Source organism: Ixodes scapularis, unplaced genomic scaffold (assembly GCF_016920785.2).
Source record: "Ixodes scapularis isolate PalLabHiFi unplaced genomic scaffold, ASM1692078v2 PGA_scaffold5__190_contigs__length_132052651, whole genome shotgun sequence".
Taxonomy (NCBI): Eukaryota; Metazoa; Arthropoda; class Arachnida; order Ixodida; family Ixodidae; genus Ixodes; species Ixodes scapularis.
In genome coordinates, this window is record NW_024609880.1 from 95,187,903 (window position 1) to 95,197,902 (window position 10,000).

The following is a 10,000-nucleotide window of genomic DNA, read 5'->3' on the forward strand; positions in this document are numbered from 1 at the left end:
GCCAGCCACGGGGACACCGCTCTGACGAAACTGGCGCCCCCTCCGTCTCCAGGGCCCAAACTGCGCCGATTCCACAGTCCACTGCATGGCGACGAGCTGTTTCGGCGGGAGCTTCCCCATCTTCTGGTTCCTATCTGTGACATTATGACCGAGGTTATCGATTTCCAGCGACGATTCCGACGGTGTGTAATATTCACGTTTGAAGCTTGTCGTCGTCTTAATAGAGCATGAATTTTTTTTTTTTTAACGCTACTCCCCAATATAAAAAAAAATTTTGTCCGTCCGACGGTCCATTTCCCGCTGAGCGGAAAAATTGATGTCACGCGACCTGACGTCACGTGACATCATGTAACGTGACGACCTGTACACTTTGGGGAAATTGACGGCGCGTGAGCTATACGTTAACTCCGTTTTCCCGCTAAATGTAGCGGGAAATCCACGTCTCGTGGTCAAAGCATCGATTCAGTTTCCCCGCTCAATTTAGTGACAAATTGACGTCATTCAGTTACCCCGATAAATGTAGCGGTGAAAATATAATTTGCGTAACACATCGATTCACTCACCGCACCCTTCTCCTCTTGTTTATTGTTGTTGTTGTTGTTGTTTTTGTTTTGTTTTTTTCTTTTCTCCCTAATGCCTTTCTTTGTATTCCGCTTCCTTCTGCGTCGTTCCTCACTTTCCTTATGGTAGGACCTTGAAGGTATTAATAAAAAGATATAAACAAACATGCGCGTCTACCAGGTTTAAATACCAGAGGGCGCGAATTTCGGCGCCATATTTAAATCGATTTGAGCGCACCTTCGCGCTCGCTGCCTCCTGGTTTTGTTCTTGAGACTACATTCAATTGTTTGACACTAAAACTGGAAAATCTATATATTTCTTCTTTTTTTTTTTTTTTTTTGAGGGGGCGGGGGTGGTCTTCTTTACCATCGATAACGTCTTCTGGTTCCTGTAACATATACAGTGCCAAGACCAAGAGCCCGGCACACACCATCCTTCCCAAGGCCGTGCTTCCCGAGTGGGGGACGTGTGTGCGTGCGTGTCCACAAAATCGGCAAAGGCCTGTCGACGCACCGTCTCGACTCGGGAGCAGACAACAGTGGCAGACGAAGCTCACAATGGCCCTGACGGCTCACACAGCCAACGCGATGACAGTGGCACAAACAGAGGAGGTTACAAAGAAGGGCATCACTGTCACACTTGAATCGATTCATTTTCATTCGCGGCGCAGCATAGAGTACAATCCCGCAGAGTCTCAAACTTGTTTGCCTTTAATTCGTTTTTTTTTTTGTTTTTTTTTGTTTTTTTTTTATCTGTCTTTTTTTTCTTTTAGTGCTTGCGCAACCCGACGCGGTTATTTTTAGCAAGCAAGTACCGACGGCTGTAACGCGCTCGCGGCGGCGATGCCAAGCGGCGGCCGGACCGAACGCCGCGGCGTACAGCGCGCAAGCCATTCTGCAACACTTCCTCCAACTCCTTTTTCATATTTTGTTTTTCATCGTATATTTCTTTCCTTGTTTTCGAACGCTTTTGGATCTGGAGATATATGTCACCATTGTTGTTTTCCCTTGGCCTTTTATTTATTTATTGTTTAACTTCTGCGATTGTTATTTTCCCAGACGGCAGGAGAGGAATCAAAACAAGAAACAATGACCGGAGGGAGAAAAAAAAAAAAAAAAGTAAGCGCTTTGACTCGAAAAAAGGAGTTCTGGAGAACAATCGTCGATGCGCTACAGACATCGAAACCAGGAAAGCGAATAAACATAGCTTATATAATAGCGGATACTTTTCTAGAAAGTCCTGCGTATAAGGCAGGCGTACTGGTTAAAGTTAAACATTCCCAAACCCAAGACGGAGGGGAGGGCTCCAAGGAGGCGTGTTGTGTTTGTCCTCCTTTTTGCACAGTAAAAAATTGGGTTGTGTGTGTGTTTATACAGCCTAGAACTTGGTCTGCCTCACAGGGGCGACGAGTCTCCCAGCTGTTTGCACAGTCCCGAAAGAGTTTCGTGCGTTTGCCGCAGGTGGCGTCCTTTTGCCGAAGAGCGTCTTACAGGTGCCGACCCCACTCAGATCATCATAAAGGTACCTTTAAGCTAAGGGCCCTTTACGGACAGCTGCAAATCATTCCGGGTGAGCGTGGCGTTTGCTCGCGACCCAAGAGCACGAGAAATGTGGAGATGGATGAGAGCGGCCACTCTCTATAACGAAATTCGCTATAACCAGACTTCGTTATATCGTCAATAGATGGGGAGGTAAAGGCGGGAGAGGAGAATGTTACCTTTACACACACAGCGATACTCGGAAACGTCAAAGGGCGCGTGCGCAGTGAACGATGACGGAACTCCATGAAACAGGCTGTTGCGTCGAGTTGCGACAGACACACATACAGACAGGCAGAGGACAACACCGAGGCACCATACCTATTTATTCTTTTTTTTTTCTCTTGCCTTTACGTCTATTGGTTTCCCCAGGCCGTGTCGTATAAGGCTATAAATTAAAATGCAGAACGACGCGAGATCGCCGTTTGTTTACCGTGTACCATACACTCTAAAAAAAAAAAAAGGGGGGGGGGGTTTCACCTTACACCCTTTGTCCCATTGAATGCGCCCCAAAACTTTAGTTCGACCGTACAGCGCCTTATAGTCGAACAGACGGCCCAAATTCTACGAGGGGCTTGATAACGGTGCGATATAACTTTTTAAATAGCTGAAGTACGTGTCAAAGACCATATAAAGAAAACACCGAGTTCTTGCAGAAAAACCAAAAAAACATGGGCTATTTTTTTTTTGTGTGTGTAGTCAGTAACACGTACATTATCTATTTTAATAAGTTATATCGCACCGTAATCAAGCGCCTCGTGAAATTTGGGGCCGTCTTTTCGACTATAGGGCGCTCCACGTCGAATTGAAGTTTTGGGGTGTATTATATGGGACAAAAGGGGGAATACACCCTTTTTTCTGAGGGTGTGGTCACCGACAAGTTAAGAAACGCAGGGAGTGGCGTGTCATCTCATTATCGCTCCAGAGCCGATCAGATCGCGGCATTCGCCGATAAGAAAGCATAAGAACCAATCACAAAGCAGAAGGCGAGAACATACATTAAGCCGCACCATATATGGCTGGGGGCCACACCCGCCGATTCTTAACCATGGTCAGCGACTATGTGAAACGAAGCGAAAATGTGCAGGCGCCCATACACTCCTTGTCAACAAATAATAAAAAAAAATCTTTAAACCGCCAAGTTTGTTTCTTACACATAAAAACACACACACAAACAAACAAAAGCACGATAGACGGAAGATTCGCACGACGTTTGGGCGAGACGGTCGGCGTTAAACAGAGACAATAAAAAAAAGACCTTTAAAATCGCGTTTTTTTTTTTTTTGTATTTACGCGATTGATCGGAGTTTTTCACAAAGGTCAACACTCAGACAACAACGTTGTTTCTTGCCTGTCTCATGGGAAAGCAAACCAACAATGCAACGCCAGTTAACCTTCAAGTTCACTCTCTTGGCATGGCAGCGCAGCTCCTCAAATTAATGTCTTGCGCAAGTGCTTTGCAGGAAATTCACTTCATGAACCACCCGTATCGCGCTCATGCCCTTCATCATCGCACGGAACTTGTGAGACTGAGTACAAGATTAGGAGATAAAAACCCGCTGCCACGCCGTGTCCAAGCCGAAGCGAGTCCAGCGAAGGGTGAACCGAAAAACTGAATTAATGAAAGACACAATTTGTATCTTAATACACAAACGCGCAATTAAGGAAAAAGCCCGCGTTTGGCCACATTAAGTGTGGCCATACCAGCCGAGGTACAGCCTCTAACAATACGAAAGACCCATTCGATGATGCAGACTCGGGCGACTGCGTAAGCTTCGCTTTGGACGGGCCCCGATTGCTCGAAATTAGAAAATGGGTGAACTATCGTTATATTCTCGCTATACAAACAAAGCGCTTAGGGCCAACGTACACTTGGCATCACCGCCTAGACTGTCTTCACGAATGGGCCTTTCGTATTTTTGGAGAACGTATGTATTCGCTCAAAGCTAACGCTCACTCAAGCTCGTAGAAAAAAAGATCGAGTCAGACCGCCGAGAATAAAGATCCCCAGAAGGTGCACAACTTGGCCAAAAGAGAAGAAGGAAAGAGGGGGAGGGGTATAGAGGGAGTAAATGCGTGGTTTGCACCGGAAAGGGAGCCCCATCCGATGGAGTTGCCCGGTTACACAATAATCGGGGAAAGGGGTGTACTCCGGCGCGAGAAAAGAGTGAAAGAGGAAAACGTGACGTAATATTCCAGACAAGCCGCCGTGTTTACCCCGACAATTGCGTTTCCTTTGGGACTCGGTGTTTCGGGGGAAAGAAAACAAAATGTTTTTGATCATTGATAAAGAAAGGAAAGACAAAACAGGAAGACAAGAGAGGTTCAGCCGTGGGGCGACTGTCCCAGTTAGCGGATATTTTCCGCCAAGAGAGAGGGAGATTGAAAGTGAGTTTTTAAATAGGAAAGAAGAAGCAGATAACCAAAAAAAGGCGAATAAGTTACGCGAGGTTCGAACGCTCCATAATGAACACGGCACTGTCCACGCACACCGAGGTTCGTCCTTTACTCGCATACGTCACAACGAAGACATTGTCTTCGCCGAAGTTTGATGCGGTTGTCTGAATAAAAACATTGAATTGAAAGAATTGTGTGCGGACGGGCCTCTGACATGTTCTATTCATGTTTACATTATGCACATGTGAACATGTCTGGAGACAGTTTTTGTACGTCCAATGTGACCGTCACACTAGGAAGACTCCAGACAGTGTCTGGAGGCTGTCTTTTGTACAATTTATTAACAGTATATGAGCTCGAATAACAGTTTCACAAATTGCTGGGCTATGCGGAGCGCAAGTTCGTCTGCTTTTTGCATAGGGGTTGCGATGATCTCAGAGCTCTTATTGGCTGATAGAAAGAAAAAAAAAATAGGGGGTAGACCTCAAGGCATGTAGCGTTGAGGTCTATCCACTATCCTTTCAATCAAAGCCAATCAGAACATTGCTTGCACTGCACGAGCACGCGTGCTTGGCAGGGACGCTGAAAGCCTACAGAGCTCGCGCTTGTATACCATCGCCTGCGTCTGGACTTTAGTTGAAACGAAGTATAAGTGCAGCGCTACCGCACCGGAATGCTTCGTCCTACTACCGCGAAAACGCTATTTCACAGACGTACATTCGTAAATTTGAAATAGTGTGCTTTATAAATTCCCTCGCAAGTTGAATGCACCACAGAGCAGTAAGAAATAGTAACAAATTTACTTCGGTAGCGAAGTTTAAAAATAATTGCAAATAGCCTTTTTCTTTTCCCACTCCGATAATGATAACCGACAGTGCGCAGGAAGTATTGCGAGGTTTTAGTAGATCGTCCTGATAACTACGATAAAGATACGATGCCTGCGCAAAGGAGTCGGCGGCGGAGTATCGGTATCGGAACGATCCACTTCAACTCATTAGAGAGTTTTAGTAGATCGTTCCCATGACTCCGATAACGATATCCCGATACTTCGCCGCCGCCTCCCTTGTGCATGCATAGTATCGTTATCGGGGCTATCGGAGGTATCGGAACGATCTACTAAAACTCCCTATTAGTGAATTTTAGGGGATCGTTCCGGCAGCTCGCCGATAACGACACCCGACAATCATCCGACGCATCTGCACATGCCTCGCATCGTCTTCGTGTATCGTTATCGGAGCACCGGAACGAAACCACTCTTACTGAATGTGCATGTATGGGTACCGCGCATCGTTATCGGAAGACAGAAACGCACTACTCAAACTTTCTATTAGCTGTTCCGCTTTACTCTAAGAATTTGTAGGTGTGCGGCAAATTGCATCGCAGAAAGGACTGTCCACACCGAACAGGACTTTCGACACGCACGACAGAAATCTTGTTCGCACCCCAAAGGCGGATGACCGCGGCAAGGCGAAAGCAAGGGCGAGGAAGGGGGGGGGGGGGGGGGGGGGGGGGGGATATATATGGTATTGCGATACGATTTTTGCCGTGTACTACACAAAAATCGTGTTCCGTGCACAGGAGAGCGTGGCGGGTAGTGTTCTCTTCCCGTGAGATCAGAAAAAAAAGAAATGGTGATCTCGAATACTGAACGTCTGTTTGCGTAACGCAATTGTACAGATTTTTTTTTTTTTTAGCGTTTTGAACAGTGGCGTACACAAACAGCCGACACGTAGTAGGTGACACTTGGAGACAGGGCAAGACTTATGATGTTCATGCTTATCGCTTAGTTCTAACGCCGCAATCTAACAGGCTGCGGGAGACGATAAGGATGCTCACGGGACTAGCAACCACAAGCTGAGTTTCTCAACTTGCGGTAGTTTCTTTTTTTTTTTTTTAACTGTCTAATTGGGAAAAGACGGTGAGAGTGCAGGCGAGCTGGTGGTAGCTAATCATGTCGTATTACACCTGAGACGTATTACACAGAGAACGTTGAGACGTTCTCTGTGTCTGTTCCTTCTACTGAAAGTTCTTCCGATTTCTTCCACCGCAGTCTCAGGTGTAATACGACATGATTAATTGGGAAACGCGTCACAAAAAATAAATTTTACGCTAAAAAAAAAAAAAGAAAAATAGATGTACTGCAATATTGAGGGCGCGAGAATTACTTCAAATTCTGCGCGGAAAGTCCATGACGTCACGGAATGGTCCTACACTCTTTCCACCTCAACGTGATGGCCAAACCGATCCACCTCTCTTCCACACGCCCGAAATGCCGAGAGAAAACAAGTCGAAAGGAGGCGACTACCGACGGCGCCCAGTTTTTTGTAAGTGTTCGTTAGTATCACTATTCAAACCCAGCCAGAGAAAAACCGCGAGAAAGTGACGATGCCTCCTCGCGTTGTCGCTCGGTCTATGACAGTGGGGCGCAGGGTGGAGTCACGGGCGGGGGGGGTAAGAAGGGCAGGGGCGTTCTTTCGGAAGCCCCTGTCTCGAGCGCTCGTGGCCTTCCGCCGTGCTTCTTCGGCTGAGCATGCACCGCTCGAGGCTCAGAGCTCGCTCTGGTGGCGGGATAACTCAAGCTCATCTCTGTCGCTCTTGTCCTCAAAGTACGATTGACACAGACGGCACATGTGATAAGCTTCGTTCTCGCGGCCGCGAGCACTTTGGCTCCGTTTCTCGGTTTCTTCTTCTTTCTTTCTTTTTTTTTTTGTTTTTTTTTAGTACCTGTTGCAATATTCCTAGCGCGTTCGGAATGTTCCTCGGATTGCGAAAACTTCGGAGGACATCCGCATCTCACACGATCGCAATATAGCCACGCAGAAACGACACGGATCTCAATTAATTGTAATGTCGTCTTTCTTTTTTTTTTTTTTTTTGCGGGGGGGGGGACGTTAGGAACCGAGATAGAGCGAGCGATGGGGGGCCTCCCCTCTTTACCTCGCGCTCTTCGACAACCACGACCCGCACTCGCAATGCTCACGTCATATCTACGTCATTCAACGCGCGCTCGGGAATGCCGCAGGGCGCACTGTATGTGGAACCCAGTCAACGGCGTCCAAACAAAAGAAACACGAAAGTTTGCGGTGTGGAAAGGTGGTTCGCTGCACGATACGGCGTAGGGACAAGCCACTCGCGTAATTACTAAAACAGGTAACAAGCGCGACAACGCAAAATGCCCCGACGAGGTAATAATAATAATAATAATACTTTATTTGCATATATTTGAGGAGATCCTGGCCTGCAAGGGCCGCAGAAGGCAGAGTGCCCATACCAAAAGGCCTGCGGGCCCAAGTACAAATCGTCGTAAAGAAGTCACGGTAGGGCATAAGACGGTACGCTGAAATACGGTGTGAGGTCGTCACAAGACACGTTGCGCTGCTGGCCTACCCCGTACCGACCGTAGACGTCACGATACGGTAGTAGACACGTAACGTAATCAAACGCCGCCAAGATCCGGTCTATAGGGAGCGCGAGCGGAACATGCAATCACGGCAATGCAAAAACATCGCTATTTCGAAAGAGCACCGTAACGAAGAGCCACAAAGAAAGAAAAAAGGAAGGAAGGGAAAAGAAAAGAGAAAACCGATTTCCTTCCGATGATGAAAACCGAGCTCCGGTAAACAAGCGCAGCGCGGCCGCGCAGAAGCATGGGGGTAACACCCCCCCACAACTCAGGAGTCGCGTGCGCGAACAAAAACAACAACAACAACATTAAAAATGTAAAACGTACCTGTCGTGGCGAAACTCAAGCGATGTAACCTGGTCGCCATTCCATTATCCGAAACGCGTGGCGCCAAACCAGGGCCACCACGATCCCGACGCCGCGTCAGTCAGTCAACGATGGCGACGGCGACGCACATCCGAAATCCGCCGGCTACGAAACCACTTTCCTTGGAAGACGACGCGAGCGACGACGTCTGCTAGTCGGGCAGTTGATCACGCGCAATCACACGCGACTTGGGGGGCACGGCCGATTCACCGGCGTTGCGTTGTTTATCAATTCGAAACTCCACGGCGAAGCTTGTGGGGAGGGGGTACGATGGGCGATCCCAAACAATCTCAAAATCTCAGTTTGGTCGATGCAAACGGCGAGGAGATAATAAACGTTGACGACGAAAACACGCCCTTCCGACCCTACCCAAACGCGCTTCAGCTGGTTGGCGCCGCGCGCGCACACACACCACGACGGAGCAACACTGGAGACGAGTCCGCTTGCTTTGCGAAGCGGCGGCAACACAACGCTGCCGGATGTTGCTTCTGCGTCGCCGCCGTCGGCGCCTGGTTGCCGCGGACACCGAAAGACGGCGCCGGGGGAGTGACGGGCTAGGTTATTTGCAGCCACTCATAGATGGCGCCACCCTACACAAGCGCTCCGCCGTACGACAGCTTCTACGGTGCGGTTGTCGTATGACCAAATCAATTTTTACCTCGTATCTGTTTTAATCACACCGGGATCTGGGCAAAAAAGCCCGAAATAAAATTATCGCGGTAAAAATTGACTTGGTCATATGATACTGGTCTCGGTCATACTGGCCTCGGGAAATTGTCCCGAAGAGAATGATCCCAGGCACAACCCTGGACAAAATTGTCGGTCCCGACTCAATTTTGCGGCAATGCTCTCCCTTTTCGAGGGTTTAATTGTCTAATGCTTGTACTTGATACAAATCGAATCTACAGGAAAGCAAGGATTTGTGAAAGGCTTCTATTACGAAACGTTCACCGTTTCGAGGATTAATTATTAGTACTACAATTGATTTGAAGCAGGGCCGTAACCAGGGGGGGGGGATAGGGGGTTCTGACCCCCCCCGAAATTTTTTTCTGGGTACGGCCCTGGTCGGTGCACTGGCAGCCAGCCGATTTTAATCTCCACCTCTGCGCACGCGCAGTGGCGCCGGTCGGCTACCGGGTACCAAACCGGGACCGGTTCTCCGGTTTGCTGTAACTCTCCATTATATGCCACCGATGCACATGATTCATAGGCGAAAATAAGACAATAGACACTTTCAAAATGGCCGCCATTGTGCCCGAAAACCCCCCCCGAAATTTTTTTCTGGGTACGGCCCTGATTTGAAGAATATGTACTTCCATTCAATGGTTGGACCGAACAGAAGAAAAACATATATTCGAATATGGTGTAGCTATATTATTTTTAAATATTATACTATCCGGTTTAACATGAAAAAAAAAAAAAAGAAACACCGATCTCAGTTTTAAAATTATGAAATCGTTTAACTTCCATAAACACACACACACACACAAAGAAAGCATGGATCTTTTTTTAATTTTTGTTTTAAGCGAAGATTTCTTTTGTGAAAGCCGACCCTTCTTAGAAGTTCGTGGGGCGCGTTCTCTCAACTAGAATCAGGCATCCCGTTGCCAGTCCCCAATCAATGAAATCACTTGTCCTTGGGGAACCGTGACATGAGAGTTAGGTCAGTTACTAGGTCACAACGGGCTATCACAATGACTTCGTGCTATTCGTGACGTATCTGTACGACAGTGCT